The 20,602-nt window shown below is 35.8% G+C and overlaps 1 protein-coding gene and 1 long non-coding RNA gene across 5 annotated transcripts in view; both read right to left on the bottom strand.

Annotated features, from left to right (window-relative positions):
• Positions 1–4,739, bottom strand: part of LOC134658200 (peripheral plasma membrane protein CASK) — a 157,600-nt gene extending 152,861 nt beyond the window's left edge. For 2 of the 4 annotated variants that reach the window (XM_063513812.1, XM_063513819.1), the window contains exon 1: positions 4,527–4,739. The gene's annotated coding sequence lies outside the window, so the exon portion shown is untranslated. The remainder of the gene's footprint in view (positions 1–4,526) is intronic. The other 2 variants (XM_063513826.1, XM_063513847.1) reach the window with 2 other exon arrangements.
• A 12,158-nt stretch (positions 4,740–16,897) lies between these two features.
• LOC134662152 (uncharacterized) lies at positions 16,898–17,906 on the bottom strand. Its single transcript, XR_010098026.1, has 2 exons — positions 17,637–17,906; positions 16,898–17,123 (listed from the first exon to the last, which is right to left on the bottom strand). It is a non-coding gene; the product is annotated as an uncharacterized LOC134662152 (long non-coding RNA).
• Positions 17,907–20,602: the final 2,696 nt, after the last annotated feature.

Below are 20,602 nucleotides of genomic sequence, written 5' to 3'. Positions count from 1 at the left end.
CACAAGAAAGCCACAATTATTACATTTTACTATAAAAATACAAGACTACATTGTCAAACTCATTAGGGTGACTATGATGTCGGCACGTTTTGAATCGGTCTCACAGAATTCTTATTATTAACGTAGGTAATGTAAAAGTTTAACATAATAGGTACCTTATGTCTTTATTTCGGCATGTTTAATTTAAGATTTGTTGTAGAATAATTGAAGGGATGTTTACAAAAACAACATAACTGCTTAGACCGGTTGACACTTTTTTAAGAACATTGTTAATCGTTTCAGGAGTCAACCAGTGTAGTCAGGTATGTTGTTTTTGTAAACATCCCTTCAATTGCCAAAATTTAAAACCAAAGTGCTTAACTCCTTAAACATTACAGACTCTCATTTATACTTAATATTTTGTTAGGTGTGTCAAACTGATATGTATATGACATCGATTCTTTATAGGTAGGACACATTTCCGTCAATAGAAAAAAGGCACCAACTTTAAAAAAACGTCATATTTGCTAAACAGATCTTCAATGACGCTTACACTTAAAAAAAGCTGAAGTGGACAAAAGGGAAGCCTACCTTTATGAACGAAAGAGGCCGACTACAAATGAAAAAAAAAAACCTGACCACTTAAAATTTCACTTTATTTAGAAAATGACACACCCTACTGATATATCCATGTTATCCTAATATCCCACATACAGATGTCTTATGGTCACCCTAATTAGAACGAGATGCAGGGCTCTAGTTTGACTTCTCATGTGGACACACTTTTTGGTCAATGTATTCGATCCAGTTTATTAACTCTAAATCCGTGGGCTCATTAAATTTGACTGCTTCGCTTATATCGTTTGTTGAAGGACAAATACCTCTACATAGGTACTTTTTTCCCATCTCCTGTTATTTATCATATCTCGTGTGCCGTGATTATTTTTTTCTAATATTTTCTTCGTATGCGGATCCGCGCTCCGGCCGGCATATTTTAAATCACAACCATGTATTAAAAACGCCAAATCGCCAAAAAGATATTGCGTGTATGCACAAATTCTTTTTTGGGGAATAGACTAAAGACTTGTCTTGACAACTATAAGGTAGGATTTTAAAGGTGTGTGCACGACCCTATAAATGACAAATAAAAGTACGGGAGTAGAAAAAATAATTTTATAATATATTAATTCGCTTATCAAACTTATAGAAAAAACGATGTGTATGAGAAATACCTTATAGTTTCCTTCAAAAGATACTGTTCAAAAAGTGTCATGAGAGATGTAATATAAACGCGAAAACTCAAATTCACCCTTTTATATTAAATACGAGTGTATTTAATTGTAAAGAATAGTATCTAGAGATCACTATAGAAATGAACTGCTTACAAATGATTACAAAATAAAATGATAAATCCACATAATGTGCTGCTACTTTTTTCCGGACCACTCCTTACTGCGAAAATGAGGTTCCAATATTACTTATACGCCAAATTGTATAAATGTATTCATGTAGTAAAGAATTTCATTTTTAACCCCACGCTATTAATTTCCCAGTAGGCCAGTCTTATCAATACCTACTTAAGAAGCGGCAAAATTAAATATGCATACATTTGCGGATCCGTAGCCAGTTTTATAGGTAACATAACAATCAAAATATCTGGGTGACCGAGCTTCGCTCGGAAAACATAAAAAAACTCGAAAATGCGCGTTTTCCCAGAGATAAGACCTAGCTAGATCGATTTTTCGCCCCCAAAAACCCCCATATAGCAAATTTCATCGAAATCGTTAGAGCCGTTTCCGAGATCCCCGAAATATATATATATATATATATATATATAAACAAGAATTGCTCGTTTAAAGATATTAGATAAACGTGCATAGGTCGCAATTTTAGTTTCTGAAATAAGAAGATTAGGTATATTTAAGAGAAAACAGCCGTTAAACTACCTAAGTATAAAGACTGTACACGATAACCGGGCACACACGATCACAACGTTTCAGCCAAGGTTTACGCGGTGAAGACTGAAGGGTTAGATACGAGTAAAAGCCTTTGCGTAAGGTATGTCCATAATAGAAGAAGTTAGTCGGTTCGGGAAGTATGTAAGTTTAGCTGGTGTAAACGTTATTTTTCGTGAGATGTTCAAAGTTTTTAGCTAGTTTCGTAACAGATTAAGAAGTTGAACGCAGTGAATCAAAAGTTATCTTCCGCCGTAATATGTATATGAATAAGTTGGCAAGGAATCAGTGCCAGAATGCGAAACAAATAAGGTACATACTGTCTGCAGTCTACAATTGGGTCAGTGGGTCATCAGCCTTTGTCATACAATGAGATATCTCTGCGGAGCTCAACGGGTTTTGCATCCGCATCGAATTCCCTGAACTCATCAGTAAGAAAAAACTTCCCAGCTGGCCGTGTTGATGGATGTAGAGGTATTTTTTCTCGAGCATATTTTCCGCAACGGCCGTGACATTACTTTATTAATTTTAGGCGCGAGCCCTTTTTGCAATCTGGGTCGGTGAAAAATATCGCCGGCGGCACAGCTGTACACGATAATGAAAATAAATCAGCAGAGCGCTGCGTGCCTCTGCATCGTAAAACCTTGATACGTGCTCCCGCAGCCCGCGAAGTCAGGCAAAACCGCAGTCACTGTGCTCTCTTGAAGGGTTAAGTCAACAAGCTCTAATGGAAACATAATACGCCGCTGAGGATGAGAGAAATCTGTTTCTGGGTCACGAAACAGTAAACAAAGCTGGAGGGTTTTATTTATCCCTTGTACCTTTCTAAAAAAAATAACTAGATGCTTGATTTATTGACGGGTTGGATTGAAACATCGGATCGCCCGAAAACGCTTCTAATAGTACATTTTTAAAACCATCTCTTAAAAATTAAAACAGGTTTCAAAACGTTTTAAAACAGGTACCAACTCCCAAAGTCGTAGTTACAGTTCCTATCTATGTATACCTGCAGTGTACGTAAGTGCATATAAACAAATGACAACTCGGGCACCCCAATATGGGTCAGGGTCATGCATGTTAGGTATGAGACAGTACTTTCCTTTTCAGCCGGCAAAGCTTCGGAAACGAATGATCGAATATAATTATGAGAATGAATGTTGAACTAACCTAACCTAACTCATAAATATAGCTTAGTAAAAAGATACTCTACATATATGTAGAATACCTATACATTATACTTTGCTTACAGCTTGCTTTAGTGATTGCCTTGGGTGTACTCGTATAAATTAAATCATCTGTGAAAGAGGACTATTCTTCATTTTGACTTGAAAGAAATGCGAAGTAAAAGTGTGTCTCTGGTATAAGTATTTAGCGGCGAATCCCGAGATCGCAAACTAAGCTAATTTAATCCGACAAACGGGCAGGCTTTCTCAAACTGAATCCTTTTCAATTTCTCGAACGCTTATCGCTGCGGCTAGGCACTTAGTTGCGGTAACTGGTCTTGATCGAGAATTCGAGACTGCAATGTAGAATGTGGATTTTCAGGAATAACTTAAAAATAAGATTTTCGTTTTAAAAAAAAGTCCTTATTTTGATTCGATTTGCAATTTGTACATAGAACTTAGTGTCTGTTTTCGCAGAATAAACGCTTAAATATAACATATGCCTGTAGGTATGTAAGAAAATTGAAGATGAAAAGAAAGGAAAAACAAATTTAACAAATTGATTTCGGGTAAGTATTTGTTTAGTTAATGAAATTAATCAAGTAAAGGCGTAATGCATAAAACCTGCATTCTCGTTTAGTAGGAACTTTAAATAGGCGGTTTCTAATGAAAACCTTATTCTCTCCGTACGTGTTAAAGCGACATTGAAGCAGTTACGTGTAATAGACCTTCCCAAAATATATTGATAAAGGAGGACGACCTCTAAGGGACAGGATTAAGATTATTACTCGGGGAAGTTATAACCAAGTTTATGAAAAATGTTACTAGCTTGATAACTACATTTGAGATTCTAAATTCAACTCGATCTCACTAGCTTGTACAAAGAGAGTTCCAAATGTTAGGAGCTTGCCAACTGGCAGAATTATCTATAGCAGTGGTGCGGAATAAATTTTGGCTTGGATTTGGCATGCAGATATATACCTAACATAGCTGCACCGAAAACTGTCATTACAATATTTTAAATATACCAATCAATAAGTAAATCTAGGGCGCTAATATTACAAAATATTTAGGTATTGAGAAAAATCGATCGTTATAAGTTTCTCAGCAACTAGCAAGGGAATGGTAAGTTCTAATAAGCCAACTGTAACAAGTTGCCATAAAGTGATCATAATGGCCACGTGATTGCGGCGCGACAGGCGAGCACGAGCTACCCTGCTAGCTAGCTAGACGCGGCGACCTCCAAACAACTCAGGTGACTTAACGATACGCCGAGAACGCACATCTCAACGCCCCCGACACATTTGTAATTGCCCTCAAATGGCGCAAAAACGATGCAGACTCACTGATAACTTTCAAGTAGCACTAATTGACGTTATCGAAAAGGTCGCCGATTTGATCATTTTGTATCACACGACTGATTACTTACGATAACAAAGACGTTTCCACAGGTTAATTGTCACTATTTGGTTAGTTAAACGTGTTTGGAGCGACCGTGGCGTGGGGGTTTGCGCTCGTCGCGACGTCAACTGGCAGTCGACCGAGGGCGGGCGCGACGGAGGCTGCGCGGACCCGGCGCCCCCGCCTTCATTCACCCACTCGCCGCCAGGCAGGCCTAGCCCGAACAGAACAGCCGGACTTCTACGCCATGTGCTAACAATAAATTGCTATTGAACTTGACTATACTCGTACAATAATATACCAAAGATACTCCATAAGCTAAGTTCATAGTAGAATTGTGATGGTTACTAGTGACGTGACGTTCGGCATATCTTGCACATTTTTAACAGACTTCAAAATTCCAAAAGTAGGAGGTTCTCAATCCGTTTATATATATAAGACGTATATATATTTTATTTTATATTAGTCATCTCAGAACTCCGTCATTTCTCAACCAATTAGGAAAATATATTTTTGAAGTGAAAACTTCTTTAGCGGCGCTGGGCACTTTTTGAGGTGGGGAAAAAATGATAAACTCGAGACAGCGTAAGGGTAAGGCGATCACGTGACCGTAAGCCCCGTAAGATGGCCACTCATAATTTAGAGGGCATTTAACTCAACAAAGAAAAACTCAATGTTATTTGACATTTACGTTGCGGACTCCTTTTCAAAACCTATAAGTACTTACCTTTTTACACACTCTTTACCTATGTTCAAATAATTTGACGTTGTCATGGCAGTATGTAAATAAACATGTCAATGAAAAAGTGTGATCTTATTTGAGAATGATAATAATATATAATAAATAAATAGAATACCTCCGCTAAACGTATGTATCGTGTTACCGGGCGTCGGTAACATAGTGAGGTGAGTTTTCACTTCTATCGGCACTCCGGAGTGCAACCCTTTGTTTTTCTTTAATTGATTACTTACAGATAGGTCCCATTTTTGTCAAAATCTAGTTCTGATCGTGTGCGATCCATGAGGAATCGAGGGAAGGTACCTACCTACTCCTCAACATTCATAGTCATACATACATATAGTGACCAAATCAAACATGACATTTTGATGAAATGGAACTGCAGATGAAGACCCGAACGGAACATCACGACACATATTTCCCGTTTGGCGATATGTGTTAAACGGGAAATATGTGTTAACTTATAACGTCTTAGTCTAAATAAGGTAAGCAGCGGGTAAATTAAATGTCACGGAAATGAAAACATAATTACATACCTCTAGGATCAAAGGACGACATGTCGGGAATCTGATTTGACGTGAGTATTATCTGTTTATCTATGGTATTTTGGCAACGGGTTTTGTTTTGATAACAAGTGTATTTGAGAACATTTACTTAAGTTGCTTTTCATGTTTACATTTTGCGACAAACCCATTACTGCAATAGGTAGGTACATTAGGAGAATGCACAGGGCATTGAGGAATTTGCTCTGCACTAACCTCAACCCAATTCTGCAACTTACCAGCGCACTTTATTTTCTTTACCGCAGCATTACCTAGGTACAGTCAGCAGCAGAAGTTGCTAAGCGGGCGAGGTGTTCAAAATGATCTTGTCGCGACCTTATTGATAATAGAATAAGAACATGTCAAGTAATTTTGTCAACAGAAAAGACACCAATAATTTCTAAAAACTACAACCGTACCCCCAACCTCATTCATAAAACTTAGCAAACCTTTGTCAAATTTTATCTCTTTTTAACAAACGCAAATGTCAAAATGACAGACAGGGACAAACGGTTATCAATAGCTTGTTAGAGTTGACAGACTATTATGAATAGTGCCATAAATGTACCTATAGGTACTGCATGATTTAGATTTTTTGTATATCAGTATTAGTATTTTTATTTGCTACAGTTAAAAACGGTTGGTACGTTACATTTCTTAATTTATTTATTTATACCCCTATGAACAATAACTCTAAACCAGAACTTGTAGCCAGACTTATTAGTCTTATAGCTTCAAGAAATGGTACACAAGGAATCCCTTGACGACGGCGGAAACAGTTTTGACGACGGCAACACATGAGCAAAATAGTTCAACACTTGGGGCATTCACGCGCTCGCGGATCGATAAATTGCGATCGAATTGCGACGATTACATGTCGATACATACATGCAAATAGCGGAGGTTGGCGTCAGTTTGTACATCGATACAAGCAAATAGGGAGAGATGATGGTTATGAGTTATAATTAAATTTCAGCGCCAATCATTTGGACGGGCTCTATACCTAGACCTAGACCGATACGACCGATATAATTTATTTACAAAACAACTTGCCGAAGACCGTTAGATCTTACCGAGGTTTTACAGGCGATCGTGAAATTAATTGTAGAGCTTGAATTTCTATACGGTCACTCTGACAGGAAAGTTTAGTTGTGGCTTTTTATTAAGTATTAGATAACTGATTAACACCAGGCAACGTCTAATTCAGTGGTTCCTAACCTTTTCAGTCCGGTTACCCCTATGACTAACTAGGGAACCTGATTTTACCCCTCCTCCCAATGGTAATAAAAAATAAAACGTGTACGTTTGTTGTATTGTTATATTAGGTTAGCTTATTACCCCTGTAAAATAGCAGTTTTACCCCCACGGGGGTAATTACCCCCAGGTTAGGAACCACTGGCTAATTAGTTTCAGTCTACTTTTACTGAGTACCTCCTAGTCTAATCTGAAATAATAGTTATGTCAAAAACCTTTAAAAAGTACAGACTATTTCATCCAAGGCCCCAACGTTGTCTGTTCTATTTGACGGCGCAGCCACTAGTATCACTTCTCTCTCCTCGCTCTTGTAAAAAATGCCCGTTATCAAAAAAGGACAACCATACTGTTGACAAAATTAACTTCAAATCAAGTTGTTGCCATTTTGGTGGTTACAAAGCTGTGTATGTTGCGTAAAAACATTATGTGTGCGTTTTTAGGAATGTGAAAAGTCGATTTTAATCATTTTATATATCGATAAACGCTACACAGCGGAACGGAATGGCGATTAATTAAAACTTCGATATATTCGTTAAAAATAAACATACTAATAGAAATGCTAATGGATAATGAGTATATTATAATATAATAAAATGATTCATTTATTGAGGGACACATATTTTAACGATTGTAGTAGCTGTTATACCGTGCGTAAAAAGCGAATTCGAAAGAGGGGTAGATGATCGCTATGCGTATGCTAGATCGATATGATGTCTACCATAATCAAAAGCCGGAGCACTTCCTCCATAAAGATGGCATTTGTAATAGTGCTGAAGTACCGAAAACTCAAAATAGTTTTTAGTAGGTAGTTATAATGTTGATGATGATGATGATGATCCTTCCGGCCGATTTCGGCCATGGCGACCACTTCGACTCCCTAGTTATAATGTTACCTAAGCTTGAAATAGTATAAGATATATACAGACATACATACCTACTTGGAATAAAACAAACGGAATGAAGCAATAGAATAGGTTCCCCTCAAAACTATAACTGTTGAAGGTGTTATTGTTAATTTATTAAAACTTACTGCTATAAACACGATATATGAATTAGTTTGAAACAAAACGAGCGGCTATGGCTAGCTCGCGTAAGCAAAGTTGGCTCATAAAAATAAAGTCTATGCTTTGTTGTGGCAAAGTTGCTGAAAATACAGTGAAAGTGCGAATAATAAGTATGATGGCAATTTGAGATTAAAACTCATATAAAATAACAATAATTTATGCCTGATGGAAATGCTTATTCTCTGCCAAATCAATATATTTGTAGCTACAAAGAAATACATGGGTACCGGATAATAATAACATAACAATAGTTATTGCCTGTATAAAAACATATACAAGAGTATAAAAATAATTTTAGTAACAACTGACATTAACTAAATAAAGGTAAAGGTAAATTCGCATGGCTCGCCAGATGCGGTTCACGTAGGTAACGCTTGTATGGCAGAAATACGGTAACGTTTGCGCAATCTTTATTTCTCAGGACCGACACCGTTAGAGTAACATTTGCGGGACTCCCGACCGAGTAGCCCCATAAAAATGGAATATCAAATGAAAATTTCTTTCCGCTCTCGGGTTTATTGCGGTCAGGGTTGCAGTTCATTCGCGTAGAGTTGTATTGTATGTAAGTATAGCTTACAAGTTGGGAGAATTTGTATTACTTAAGTAAAAATTTATGAGAAAAAATAAATAAATAAAAAACATCACATGTTCGATTAACATACACAAACTACCACGCTAATAAGTTTTTTTTTCCCAAGCCTAGAAATATGCTACATTTTGTAAAGTACCTACTCGCAAATTTATCAAAACTCGTGGATATCAAGACCTTATTCTTCGTAAACTCGATTTGCACTTCTAGGAAACTCCGGGGAAAACTAAACTTTGCCCGCTCATTATTTAGCTAAAGTAAAAATTTAAGTTATTTCTAATGGTCTGAATGTTTTTAATGGTTTGCCAATAAATGAAAATGAGACTGAACAATAATGTACCACAATATTTATAAATTTATATTTACTTAAGTCGGTGTCTGGTTCGCATAAATGCATCCATATTTTATTGAAGTTTCGAACATTGATGAAAAATTTAAGGTGGTAACATATAATAAATTGGATATAAATAAAACATAGGACACAGTGTAGGCGTGGCAGACAAGGCATTACTCAAAACGCAGTATATTCGTGGTATTGTGGCTGCGGGACCCTCGTCAGATGTAACGGGAAACGTCAAGAGCTCTCCACCGATAATACAAGTAATAACCGGTGGTATTGGATACAAGTCGGGGTGATGTGGAGTACTTACGTCTGGTATTAATATCCCAAAACCTGTCATTATTAGAATAGAACAGATAGCTGAACTGAAAAGGCTACAATGATGAATGAAATTATAAAATATATTAGCAATGTTAACTCGTGAAGGCTGGCACGTAATATGCTATTGTTGCATAATGAAAATAATATTTCGGAATCCAGTACGGATATGATGGTCGTTCTTGTCTACGTGACAGCGTGATAAAACGGTGTCCGTCACTTTCTTTCCCACGGTGTTAAACAGTGACAGTTATTTTATCACGTGGATAAAGATGGATAAAGCTATCCATAATAGGCTGGCAGGAAATTTATTAGTATAGTTATTCTCGATCTAGGTTTTGTTAGGTATAAATAAATGTTCAAGTCGATTTTTTTACCCATGTAATAATATTAAACTCTTTTGATATAAGTATCTTATAAATAGACGGCCGAAAGTTTTTACTACATAGGTGACTAAGGTAACAATAAAAAAAAAAACAACGGGTTGCACTCCGGGAGTGCCGACAGAAGTGAAAACTAATGACTAGTCCAAAATGTCTGCAGCACTATGTATAATTGACCCATCCTCCTTTCTATTGAAAAACTTTTGTTCCGAAATTGCTGGTCAGTGAGCTTGTTTAAAATTCGAAATTCAAATTTGTAGCGTTAATTGTTTAAAATTCGGATAGCAATTGTAAAGTTACCTTGCAGACCTCGCATCTAAATATATTTGGTCATGATATTTTGAGTTTTATTCACCATAGTACTAGAGTTCACTTTTATTAGCGATTTCATCAAGATCTAGCTTTATTGAATTATATTTGAGTGATATAAAGTAGAATGTAACTGTGAGATCCTCGTATTTCAACCCGTACAAGATTAGAACCTTTTTCATGTAATGTCATTGAGTTTTTCTTTATTGATTTAAATGCTATCTAAATGAGTGGCCATCTAAACCTTACGGTCACGTGATCGCCTTACGCTGTCTCGAGTTTGTCATTTTTTCCCCACCTCAAAAAGTGCCCAGCGCCGCTAAAGAAGTTTTCACTTCAAAAAAAATTCGCTGGTTGGAATTGTAACTATGCCCCACATTCAATTTTCAAATTGCTGTAAAAATAAATATTATATACACAAATCAGACAAATTGTTATATAAAAAAATGTTTCCTTTTATTGTCTTAAGCGGCTAAATTCAGAAACATTCAGTATCGCCTTACCTCACTCACTATCGCAGTAGTTACGGTGGACAAGGTCCACTTTTAGGTACCTCTCAAATTATGTATGAAAACCACACATACACCATTGGTTTCTGAGACTACTGAAAGCTGTCCAAGGACAAGCACGCCAAGTGATAAAGATGGGTGCAAAATTACGGAGGCGGAGTCTTCTCCTAATACCACTTTGACAACAAAAGATATTATTTCCTCGCCGGTTGACTTGAACGCAGTACGGAATATATCTTCGACAACAAACGATATTATTTCTTCGCCGGTTGACTTGAACGCACTACAGAATATATTTCCCGATGAGGATTGTTCTCTACCACACGTGGGTTCTCATGCGGATTCGGGCTCCAAACTTATATCCGAACTTGAGCTTTCCACAAACGCTGCTCCGTCACAGGAAAAATTATCGAAAAGTATGGACTACTCAGTAAACGAGGTGCTAACAGCACTGGAAATGAAAGAAGAGATAAGCCGACTTACTTCTGAATTAGCGTCTACCCAACAGCAGCTTGAAGAAATAAGTATCGAAAATAACGGCCTAAAAAGAAGAATCGAAAGGCTACAAACAGAAAATGGAACATTAAAAAATCTGTGTCAATCTCCCAACTTCGGCCAAGGATCGACATCGACACACAACATGGCTAGCAAACACTCTGTTCCAACATCACCGACATCGCCGAGTTCTTTATCGGACTCTTCATTGCTGAATAATACCATGGAAACAGAAGCTGAGGACGTGGATGAACTACTGAGCTTAAAAAACCATGTAAAAAGTCTAGAATCGGAGTTAAAAGAGCATAAGGAACTAATTTCTCACCTTGAGGCACAAATAGACTCGTTGTCACGCGTTGAAACTCATCGCTCAAATTGCACTGGAAACTTGGCTACGGTGACACAAGAGAGGCGTGAAGACAACCGGATGGGACATGGGAGCAACTCGCCGGTAAAGGGCATCTCACTAAATACACATAAACATAAGCCGCCTCAAAAGTTATTAAAGGTAAGGTTGCAAAGACATCTGATTGTTCATAATGTCCTAAGCGATAGACAGTTTGGATACCAGAAAGGAGTAGGTACTGGAGAGGCCATAGGCACCTTGGTTCAGGACGTGGTAACAGGTCTGAATGACAAGATGAAAGTGGCTGGCATCTTTCTCGACCTCAGTTCCGCCTTCGATACTGTAGACCATGAAATAATGCTAAAAAAACTTGAGCATTATGGTATTAGAGGAAAAGTCCTTGAGATATTAGATTCGTATTTAAATAATAGGAAGCAGTACATTGAATTAAAAACAATAGATGGAGACACTGAGAAAGTGGTCAAATCAAAGACTGCTACTATAAGACGCGGAGTTCCACAAGGCTCAATACTCGGCCCATTATTTTTTGTACTGTTTCTGAACGACCTGATACCATATATAATAAATTCACAACCTCATACCAAGTTAGCTGTTTTCGCAGATGACACTAATGCTATTATAACTGCTGAAAATATGACGCAGTTAAATGAAAGGGGGAATGCTGCAGTATTAGCTTTTAATGAGTGGTTCGCAATAAATAATCTAAGACTAAACAGCAACAAAACCAGTGTCATACTATTTTCAGCGACAGCAAAAAAATCGGATAGTTTGGATATAAGTTTAACCACTCACATGATTCCAGCAACTAGAGTTTCAAGATTGCGCACCTCTAAAATGATCGTCGCAACTCGAGTTGCAAAAGGAGTGTATGCGGTTTTTTATTTATTATCTGTGAAGGGCTGCACAGATACGGTATAAACATTTTTTAAAACACAGACTACCAACGTGACAATATTTAAAAAATGTTTCAACCATATAGACACAACCACAGTATTTCTTATCTATTTTACTTTGCAAGTTGTTCAGGAAGTGCGATGTGTAAAAAGTTGCTGCGTGTTTTAAAATGCCTCAAGTATTCAAATTTAGATATTTCTATTAGTAATGTATATTAAACTACTCCGCGTTTATTGGTCTATTAGTTTAAAACTATATTTTAGACCTACTTAATATTGATGACCAAATAATATCACTTCAAAACAATAGTTCTGTAGATTCTTGACGTGTTTCTTATTTGAATGCCCTACATTTCTAAGATTACTAAATATATCTTGAGCAACCAATAGACATTAAATAGTTCGATTATTAAGTTACATTACTAAACCATAGAATGTATTAAATCACTGTGTATTACACAGGATTAGCGATCAAAACATGTGACGGTAAATTGTAAGTACAAACCCGGCAACTGTGGTTGCTTAAAGCATTTCTGCATATCGTAAGGCATGTGGTGTACTAGACGCGTTGCATACGCGTTTTGGGATTTTTTTTACTACTTACTTATAATTTGTATTTACTAATATTTCTTTGCTATTTACATTGAATAAACTAAATAATTATACGATTAAATAAATAATTAATTAGGTATTACAATTTTAAAGTTCCTATTTCTGTTGAACATCTGCACCGCGCGCTGTTGTGTCTCCACCCTAAATGGGTAGCCATCTTTATTTTTGAGATGGAAGAAGTCAGTTTACCGGCTTATTTACGTTTGTAATCAGTATAATTTTATGTGTTAATAGTTAGTATTGGTTTATTGTGCTTAATATGTTGTGAAGTGTGTGTTATGGTGGATGTATTAAACGTGTTAGTGTAGTTATAAGTTAGTTCGGTTGTTGGTGATCGGCAATTATAAAAACACCAAAATTTAGTAGGTACGTAGATACTCTTTTGTTATTTTAAATTATATAGCTACTATCATCGTTATAATTGCATAAGTTATGCATTTTATTTCAAGATTATTAGTGTCTTAAACTGTTTTTTACTATATTTTAGTACTTCAGTGTCTAAATTAGCCACAAAAAAATCATGAACATAATATATAGTTTCACAGCAGATTGAGCAATTCGAAAGTTTCTTATCGGAATTTGAATTAGTTTTACTCGGCAATTTCATAGGTGAGCTATCAAGATGTTTAGTACCAATTAAAAACTTATTAAGTCTTCTTTAAATTGAATACAAAAAAAAGATACGTTATCAATTTAGATTTTTAATTAAAAATAGTTTTCTACTATAACGCGGACATTATTTCATTGGGTCAACTTTGTGAATTTTTAATAATTATTTTTATTATAACAGCACAATGCTATAGTAGTAAAATAAATTCTTTGTTTCTTTATCATTAAAAAACCAAAAGAATCGTTGCAAATGCTTTAGCAGAAGTAAAGTTATCGATTTTTGAAAATATCATGACACTGTGCCGTCGTATCTGCGAAATGGCAGAGCAGTTCAGGGCACCTTTTGTTAAAATCGGAATCATGTGAGTGGTTAAACGGCAACAAAATTATGCAAGCTGATGTTGTTAAATTGTTGGGGGTCTATATTGACGCACAACTTAACTGGAAGCACGAAATGCAGGCACTGAGCAATACTATTAGTTCCTCTTGTTATGCCTTACGCTGCCTGCGAGATTCTATAAATACCACACAACTAAAAATGGTATATCACGCTCTTATAGAAGCCAAGCTTCGTTATAGCATCAAATTATGGGGCAACAGCTATAACTATAATGTAAATGCTGCCTTTATATTACAAAAAAGGGCAATCAGAACGATTGTACGCATACCACAAATGGCTTCTTGCAGAGACCATTTCATCAAACTTGGAATCCTTACCGCACCGTGTCTTTACATACTTGTACTTTTAACGGACTTAGTAAAACACCTACACAAGTATGAGAGCACGACCGAGAGAGAAAGCAGGATGTCTACTAGGCGAAAAGACATTAAAAATTCTGTAGTCCCGAGGCTTAACGTTATGAAGCACGCCACAAGTTACCAGGCCGTTTTTCTCTACAATAAATTACCAACTGAATTTAAAACAATTACAAACAGTAAAATTTTCAATGCAAGACTCAAGAATTATTTATTAAAAAAGTCGTACTATTGTATAACTGACTTTATAGCCGATAGCTGTCAATAGTAGTTTGTTAGATATATATTATATTATTATTATATTTTTTTAATGAGTTTTATGTTTTAATGTTTTAATGTGACTGTATTTTTCTATGACGATACCAAAGTGATGATATTATTAAATTTTTGCTTATATCTTAGTTAGTAAATTTTAATTTTTTAATATACTTATTTATTTTTATTTACATTTCATTCCTTGACATGATATAATTTTAATTATAACAATTACAATTTGAATAAAGGTACTTATACTTTCATTAATACCATCAGCTTGGGATCACTTCATTGAGCTTTAATTGCATGTAATTTAATTTAATGTAGTGTTAATTTTAAGTTTATGTTCAACACAATAATTTTATTGTTATGAATAAAAAAAAATGAAATGAAAAATGAAATGAAATGTAGAACTAGTAGGTCAGATGGAAACATTTAGGTTTGATGACGACGTTGAACTATAAAAACGATCAAAGAATAATTTAATAATAACTTGGGAAGAATTAAACTTTCACTACACGCGTGAACATAAACCAGTAGTACCCGTACCATGAGTCACGATTTTCGAAATTTAAGGAAAATTAATGATGAGTATCGCAACGATTGATGGAAAAATAACCGAAAGTGAGTAAAAATCGTAAAACTTCTTATCTAATCCTAGATGTTTAACGACCACTTCCTGTAATCGGATACCATTACCGACATTAGATCTGATTGCGGAACTCATCGGTCTTATTTGGAAAGCCAACTCAGTGGAAATTCATGATATCCCATTTCCCGATAGATTTTTTGTAGGATATAAATTCATCGCATTAGTAGATGAAAATTTTATAAAAAAGAACTAGGAATATTTTCTTCCATTTAGTGATTTAGTAGTACTAGTTGTAGTACACGAGAACTGGTTAAAACATAATCCATACAGGATAAAAAGCAAGCAGGCTTATTTATTTTCCTATATCATAACACGTTAGATTAGAAGTAATCTTACTTCTAATCTAACGTGTTATGATATTGATAAATAAACAAAGATCTACTTTTCCTAGTGGAAAAGATACTCATATTTAGGAGTACCTAAAGGCCATGTTAAAATAAATGTTACCAATTTGATATCAACATTAGTTCGTCACACTAGTACAGATATTCATTTTCGTTGAGCGCGACGTTCAAATAAAACTGAAACGTTGAAATATTTTTTAAGTCTTGGGAATTACCCCAAACATCCACGTTCAAAAACCGTCCATGTCACTTTTGTTGTATTTGAGTGACGGTGATTGAGTTACGTGAAATTTTTATTTTCGAAGTTCGCAGTAGACGTCCTGAATACGCCCTATACGCTATGGAGATACTGCGGCAAAACGATAATTCAATATCAGGTTAGTGTATAACAGTGTGGCCAGGTGGCTGACAATGAAATAACGCTTTTACTTCCACGGGTAGTTATCTGTCTAATCCAGGTCGGACCCGAGCCATAACTCAGCGAAAATTGCCCGGATAACTTCTCGCCTAGTTATAGCATTCGGTACAACACGATAAACAATTTCTAGGAATCTAACTGCACTATTAGTTCCATACATTTGTCGCTAATGCTGCAACACAGTGCAAACAATATCCGGGGTTAGGTACAATTTGACACTGGGTTAGCGGTTTAACTCGTTAACCCCCGGTTAGTGGGATGGTGCAAGTGCCGCTTAGCTTAGTAATTGAATCGACTAAAGTTTATTAAAGCATAACACATATAAAATTCAAGTTAAGAGTCCGTTATCGATTTTAGAGCAAAAATGTAAAATTGATAGACTTAGTCGTAGAAATTGTACACCTTTTGTTACGTAATATCCAGACATAGGAATCCGTGGGGCAAATTTTCTTGACAGGTAGGGACTTCCGATGCTCGTTCTATACAGGATTTTCTTTTTGGGTCAATGAGGGCAGCTACCAGATCCCGTGCTGGTACGACAAAACGGTTTTAGAAGACCTTTCCTCGATTTCAAATTAATGAAGATTGGCTTTTACAGATTTGGGAAAAACATACAGGGTGCGAGAAAAAGGTCATTTTTGACAAAAAATTTTTTGGATGCCAATCGATCCCATTCCTATTGAGAGTATTGAGGATCAAAAGCTTGTATGGAACCAAAACAAAATTCCGGCTAGAAAAGCCACAAATCGAGGAAAACTATTCCCATTCCCATACAATTAGATTAAATTATTCAGTTAGATATCCTATAACAATAAAAAAAATATGAACTTAATTGTTTTTATTATAATGACTTTATGGTGAGAGTTTCTAGTCCGATTAATCGATCTAACAGGAAACAAAAGCGGCCAAGTGCGAGTCGGACTCGCCCATGAAGGGTTCCGTATTTAGGGGATTTATGACGTATTAAAAAAAACTACTTACTAGATCTCGTTCAAACCAATTTTCGGTGGAAGTTTGCATGGTAATGTACATCATATATTTTTTTTTTAGTTTTATCATTCTTTTATTTTAGTAGTTACGGGGGGGACACATTTTACCACTTTGGAAGTGTCTCTCGCGCAAACTATTCAGTTTAGAAAAAAATTATATTAGAAACCTCAATATCATTTTTGAAGACCTATCCCTACACCCCACACGTATGGGTTTGATGAAAAAAAAAATTTGAGTTTCAGTTCTAAGTATGGGGAACCCTCAAAATTTATTGTTTTTTTTTCTATTTTTGTGTGAAAATCTTAATGCGGTTCAGAGAATACATCTACTTACCAAGTTTCAACAGTATAGTTCTTATAGTTTCGGAAAAAAGTGGCTGTGACATACGGACGGATAGACAGACGGACGGACAAACAAACAGACAGACAGACAGACATGACGAATCCATAAGGGTTCGGTTTTTTTCCATTTGGCTACGGAACCCTAAAAAAGGCCAGGTAGACCGATCACTCGAACTAAGCGGAATTGCGAATCCATGCAGGCCGATTAGTCGATCTAACAGGAATTAAAAAGGCCAGGTAGACCAATCACTCGGGCGACATGGAATTGCGATTCCATGCAGTCCGATAGACGAACCAACGGGAAAAATAAATCCACGTCGTCCGACTAGTAGGACAAAGCAGTCGGACTACGTGGCCACAGGGAAAATGCCCTTAGGTCGCATGGTCCGATTGACTAGTCCGATCAATCGGAATACGAATATTTTTTTTTCCTGTTGGCTCGATTGATCGGACTATAAAAACTTCTCAAATCCTGTCAGCCCTACTATCGGAGTAATGGGATTTTAAAAGTTCGTCTAGTTCGATCGATCGAGCCACGAGAGCTTGAAAAATCCTCTTAATCCGATCACACAATTTTTATTTTTCCTGTTTGTCCGACCGGTAGTTTTATGGTTAATTTTGTATTCTACCAACATATCAAAAGTATTTTCTCACTTTCGATGCGGAATTTTACTACCACGAAATAGTGATTTCGAGGGAAATATCTAACAAATAATCTTAAGAGCCCTTATTCTCTAAAAACCGCTCATGGATTTAGCCTGTTTTCGGTGTGAATTAGAATTAGTAAATTTTATATATTGAAATAATAGGCATATTCTTTGATAATAGTTTATTTTTTACTCTAAGGCAGATGCTACAGTGATTTGTGCTAACTGCAGAACACTCTTATATATTTGTACTATGTTTGATGTGTGAGTTTCGTTGAAACTCGTGACAGCAGTACTAGCGTTAATGATACAGTCCCAGTTTTCGGCATCCATATGTTCGCGGCACACTCGTGAATTTGGTGGCAGGTAAAAGTTGTATTTCGATAACATCATGGCTTTTTGCAAATATGGAATCGGGAGTACTTCAACCGCGAAGCAATCGTCGAAAACACATTTATTGACGTTGACTATCGCCCTTTTCAAAATCGGCCCGGAAGTATTACTACCGTTTAACTCAAAATAACTCATGTTAGTTAAATGGCATATACTGTGTATTCAAATCGCAAAATATTATACTTTGGCTTAATGAAGAGATCTTCAGACAATAACATTTAGTGACAGGTTAATTGTTATAGAAACCATGGCCAAAGGCGTCTCTATCTGTGATGAGGCTGGCATATCTACTAAAGAGGTCCGTGCTATCAGTTTTAGTGAATATCTATCTATCTAATACCTTTAAACGAGCAATTCTTGTATATTTATTTATTTATTTATATATACCAGCGATCTCGGAAACCGCTCTAACGATTTCGCTGAAATTTGTTATGTGGGGGTTTTCGGGGGTGAAAAATCGATCTAGCTTAGTCTTGAAAGAAAACCTGACTTTGAAAAGAAAATCCGCCGAGGTTATTTTACAAAGGATACGGCAATGTGGCTTAAAATTAATCTTGAAAGTACTAAACTCGTATCTAAAATACATTTCGTGAACTTTTGAATCTGCTGAGCATGAAAATAGTCTTGTAACGCCTTGAAAACGGCCAAGAGGCAGGAATTGACAAAAATGTTTATGTATGACACATATTTAATGAATTACCACGGCAATAACAACAAAGACAACCAGAGTTGTTCAAGAAATTATAACATAATATTTTTAACACTTCATTATATAACAAACTTATATTAGCATCTCTTTGACCAATTATATGTTAGAAATGACCAGTCTTCCTAATTAATGAAGAAATAACCCTTTCCAGGCCAGTCGCTCCAAGAAAAATCCAACGTTCATACCGGTAATTTCAAGCATAATAAACGTTTTCTCCAATATGCTCGGAAATGTTCACCTTATTGTAGCAAAAATAGTACGGGAAGTTCTTCGTTATTGTCAAACTCTAATTTAAAAAAATCAAACTATCGCTGTCCTGTTCTAGCGGACGGGAATGAAAAAAACACTACAGTAATAACTTATTACTGTAGTGTTTTTTACTTTTTAAAAATAAAAAACGCAAACAGCCAATTATTATAGCCGCGAGCCGCGTCTACACGACTCGATCAGCTATCATTTCAAGCTATAGGATAGAGTGAGATACTAAGATAAACTGTAACGTTGCACGTACATATTTTAATTATAAGCTTTAATTATTTTATTTTTACACCTTAAACTAATATAATTTTAACGAATTAACTTATTTATAATCGATTTTAAATTATTACGGCATGAATTATTATTTTACATTTTAATCTTAATTAATTATTATTTTAAATTTTACTAATTATTTATTTATACACTTTTATTAATGAATTTTATATTTACATAAATTGTCTTATTCTACTTTACTATAGTAAAGTAAGACTAAATAAACATTTTGATGTATAGTTATAATCAAATTATATTAGGTATTGCATGTATACTCGGACGTTCACACTTTATTCGTACCGACTGTACTCGCGACCGGCCTATTGGCTGACGTCATGGAAAGATCTAGAAGCCGGTTGCGCGAGCGCAGAGGGCCTACCGCGAACCACGTTCGACGTGTTGCCTCTCTGTCGCACTTGTAAATTCGTACGTAAGTGTGACAGGGAGGCAACACGTCGAACGTGGTTCGCGGTAGGCCCTCAGCCCTCCCGCCGCTGTCCGCGGAGAGTCAGTCCGCGCCAGCCACCTTTGCATACGCACGTACCGCCGCGCACATGTATTTGTATTGGTTTCCGGTTGAATGATAACTGGTTACCTGCAAAAGTCCGGGCGCATTAGCATCTGTAGTTAAAAAACTAGATACTAATGTTTTTTTATGATTGCGTGATGTATGATAGGTAGAATGAAATAGTAAATGCAAATACGAAAACGTATATTGCGCGGATTTTATTCTGAGGAACAAAATCCTTTTCCGGCGCGAGGGGGTAATGTAACGTTGCACGTACATATTTTAATTATAAGCTTTAATTATTTTATTTTTACACCTTAAACTAATATAATTTTAACGAATTAACTTATTTATAATCGATTTTAAATTATTACGGCATGAATTATTATTTTACATTTTAATCTTAATTAATTATTATTTTAAATTTTACTAATTATTTATTTATACACTTTTATTAATGAATTTTATATTTACATAAATTGTCTTATTCTACTTTACTATAGTAAAGTAAGACTAAATAAACATTTTGATGTATAG

This window comes from Cydia amplana, chromosome 2 (assembly GCF_948474715.1).
Source record: "Cydia amplana chromosome 2, ilCydAmpl1.1, whole genome shotgun sequence".
NCBI lineage: Eukaryota > Metazoa > Arthropoda > Insecta > Lepidoptera > Tortricidae > Cydia > Cydia amplana.
The sequence above is the reverse complement of the archived record's forward strand: the minus strand, read 5'-3'. Positions and strand labels throughout refer to the sequence as shown.